The sequence below is a fragment of the Papaver somniferum genome, chromosome 8 (genome assembly GCF_003573695.1).
Source record: "Papaver somniferum cultivar HN1 chromosome 8, ASM357369v1, whole genome shotgun sequence".
Lineage (NCBI taxonomy): Eukaryota > Viridiplantae > Streptophyta > Magnoliopsida > Ranunculales > Papaveraceae > Papaver > Papaver somniferum.
In genome coordinates, this window is record NC_039365.1 from 47,732,963 (window position 1) to 47,736,763 (window position 3,801).

The 3,801-nt window shown below is 33.7% G+C and overlaps 1 long non-coding RNA gene across 1 annotated transcript; it reads left to right on the forward strand.

Moving 5' to 3' along the window:
• The first annotated feature begins 1,921 nt into the window (after positions 1–1,921).
• On the forward strand, positions 1,922–3,470 carry LOC113303162. Its single transcript, XR_003337324.1, has 2 exons — positions 1,922–2,092; positions 2,910–3,470. It is a non-coding gene; the product is annotated as an uncharacterized LOC113303162 (long non-coding RNA).
• The last annotated feature ends 331 nt before the right edge of the window (positions 3,471–3,801 follow it).

Below are 3,801 nucleotides of genomic sequence, written 5' to 3' on the forward strand. Positions count from 1 at the left end.
TGCATTATGGTATTCATCATCAGATGTTTTTACTTATATTCACTATTCTTTGCAGACTTTCGAATTCTCCTACTCTATTTTATATCTTCGTACATTAAGAGGGTTTATTGAGGATAATCATAAATCACATGTCTACATGGTGAAATTTGAAATTTTAGTCGTAACTCTGAAAAAGGTTTGTACTTCTAGCTTGAATTTAATCTCATATCAAGCTATCCATTTGTACATATGGCCGAGGGCAATCTTCTCTACAACTTTTTACCTTTCTTAGTATGTTGCACCATTCAAACATTCAAATAGAAATGATGTATGTTGAATGATAAAATTTTAAACTTTCTTTTCCAACGTTTGAAAATAATGCATATTTTTCTCTGCTACTTCGTATGCTTCCATGGTTCATGGTAGTAGTCAGACCAGTGATCTGGCTTAGTATAAGTTGCAATATATTTTTATTAGGATTCCAATAATTCCATCAATAAATCCTTCCCATTGTTTTGGAAGACTCGGACTTCGGATAAAATCATTAGATAGCCAGATGTTGTTTTGATTTTCTGATTACAAGGTTGGTCTTACACGCTGTAGATTCTTCTTTCAAGAAGAAGAAGAAAGACAATCTTCATAACAATCGCTAAAGTAAACGCTTTCATAAAGTGAAGCTTACTAGAACTTTACCTTCCCCACTGTTCTTTCCTTAGGTATAGCTCAACTTTGTTAGTGATTTCAATAAAACTATAATATATATTAATTATACTAAGTTTAACATGAGTTTAAGAGGGCTGAGTTTTCTGAGTGGGGAGTAAGTCGGTGACTACGCTGCCGGGAAAAATATATATATATACAATGAAGAAATTCATAAGAACTATGAGAAGCAATATACACACGTAAATAAACTTAAATGCTCGGGTAGGGTTGATGGAAGCAAATACCACGATGCAGTAGACTGTCTACAAAAACAATGGTAGAACTCCGACTATGCAAGTTAGTGGTAGAATTAATCATTTGTTTTATTATGCACTTTTTGTTTTTTTGATTATTGTGTACCTTTTAGCTTTATGAGATTACCTATCTATTTGCGTTAATGTACAACTTTTACACCTTTAGTTAGGTTAGTTACTCATCTTCTTTTAATTTTTTAATTCAGATACTAATGATGTGATTTACATAGAGTTGTTACTACTCTAACATGTTTTTTGAGAAAGATATGATTTTAGAAGAACAATATCTTCTCGGAAATAGGTAGTTAAAGTTGTTTTTTTTTGCATAACCATGCCAAGAGTTTTATAGTCTACAGCCATGGGAAAAAACTGTTTTTAAGTATTACTGCACATCTATCAGATGCCATAAATGTGGCAAAAAGATGCAAGATAATGTGATTTAGTGGTCAGTTCTTGCGGATGGTGTGGATATGTGGTAGGTTCAGCGTTTGATAATGGTTATTTTTGACTGTTTTATTATTAATTAAATTATCTCAACTTTTTTAAAATGCTAAGTCATACAAACTTCCACGTCGCACGGTGAGTGTGACGTCCTGGTCAAATTAAATTAGATAAAAATTTTGGACATTAATAATTCTGGAGAGGACATTTGGCGGGCTTCTATTGGTCTGGACATTAAAACTTGGATTACTCTGTTTACACCTGTATTTAACTGGCCATTTATAACCCCGTTAGCAAAAACGTGGGTATACAACACTTATGTGTAGATTTACACCTAACTAATTACTTACACTTGGTTTACACCAATTACTTAACTGGTCGTAATTAACGTCAGTTAGGTATACATTACTTTCGTCCAAATTTAATAGTTTGTTTGGATGCACCACCGGAAGCTACTTTTCGATTTCTAAAAATCGAAAAGTCAAAAGTAAGTAATGGGTACCATATTTGCAAACAACTTATGGAAGTTAAAAAGCTTCTTTTTTCCGGAGGGAATATATTTTGCTTCTGCCCTTTGTCAGAAACAACTTCTCAACTTCTCCTCGGGTTTTTCTTTTTCTGTTCTTTTTCCATCTTCTCCTCGGGTTTTTCTTTGGACAACAAAATACATGAGCTTGAAGAAGAGAGGGTAGGAGTTTATCCTCCGCAACTCGAAGGTCAGCTGATACTGATTATTCTTTTTATGAAATTTCAGTAATTTGGGTTTTTTTTTCCTTCTTATTTGGATTTGGATTTGGATTTAGATTTGAAATTTGTTTCCTCTAATCTTCAATTGGCGTTGAGGTACGATTCATCAAACCCTTAATTTACTTGTTGATGGATTTTATGAAATGGGTTTGGTATAAATTTTAAATTTTTTTTTTTTTGCTTAATTATACAATGGATTTTTGTTAACTTGCTTCCGGATTTTTATGTTTGAAATTCATTATATAGGATGTTGTATAATTTGTCTTTTAAGATTCGTAGCACAGTACTATCTTTTAAAATGGTGGTAAACTTGAACTGTAAAAAATATTAGGAACTAAGAACAATTAATGGTGAATCGTGATAACGGCGAATCAGTGATTGAGATATCAGATTGATAACATTTGGACCGAAATAGTACTGGTGAATTGATGATTAAGTCGTATGTCGAAAGCACAAGTAGTTAACTAGATTTAGATTTACAGATTGATAAGCTACGCTGCAAGTATCTATATACACCTGAATTTTTGCTTTAAGTATTCATTGAGATGTCAAGACGGGTTTCATGCTCTAATTTAAGTTTCCTAGGTATACAAGTTAAGCTTTGCGATACTATAAAGTGACGGGTTTATGAATGTTGCTGCTTATTAATCCGTTTTTAATTGTTGCTTGTATAAGCCTTTTGAAGCGACTAAAATCATTGATTATTTTTTGTCATTACGAAGTATATACTTTGCGTTTCTAAGGGATATTTCTCTTATCAGCGCGATCTTGTATATTGTGTATTAGGTACGGTGGGCGCGAGGGCAAGCTTATAAGGTCTATTCTATTGGTCAGTTTGTGAAGATAGCGGCTCTGGATGAATTGGTGTTCACACCAATAACTGAATCAACGAGAGGTTGTTTGTTGTCTCCCTAGTGATTACATCCTTACATTTTCCTTGCTTTATACAATGGCCTTAGCTTCTTTGTATGGTAGTACACATTCACAGCTCAGTAGTTACATTCATAACTCTGTAGTTTGTTATTTCTTCTTGAGTATGTTGTTCTCTCAGAAATCAACCTACAACTACTTTGAAATGCAATCCACAACGTCCAAATGATCAACTGGAGTTTTCATCCTGTTCAAAGGTAAATGGAATTTCGTTTGCTGATCACATCATCTAATGCAAGGCTTGCGAGCAAGAGGTCATTTTACCACAAGATTTTCACAAAGGGCTACCTAGATATATACATAACACCATCTCTTTCCCTTGTTATCGTGAAAGTTGGATGTTTGATATATTTTATTTTGGATTCCATGAACTTGTAATACAATAGTTATACAATAATGAACATTTTTTGGCTTCTATCCTTGTTGTGTTGCCAAACTTGCTTCTTGACTTTCTAACTTACAAGTCAAGCAGTTGCCAAACTAACTTATCCACTTTTTAGCTTCTGAGAAGTCCAGAAACACTTCTTCCTTCTACTTCTGTATCCAAACAGGCTATAATCCTAATTGGGATACCATTTTCATATTCTTATACGAGAAAAAATTAGCTGAAAACCAGAGTTCTTCGGTTGTCTACCGCGTCTCTCTATTCCATTTTCTTGCTGCAACAGAGCCCATCAATTGCATCCTTTCTTTTCTACCTTCTGTTCTCCTCCTCTCTTCCTCTATCTATTTTCTTCGCAAGTTTTCG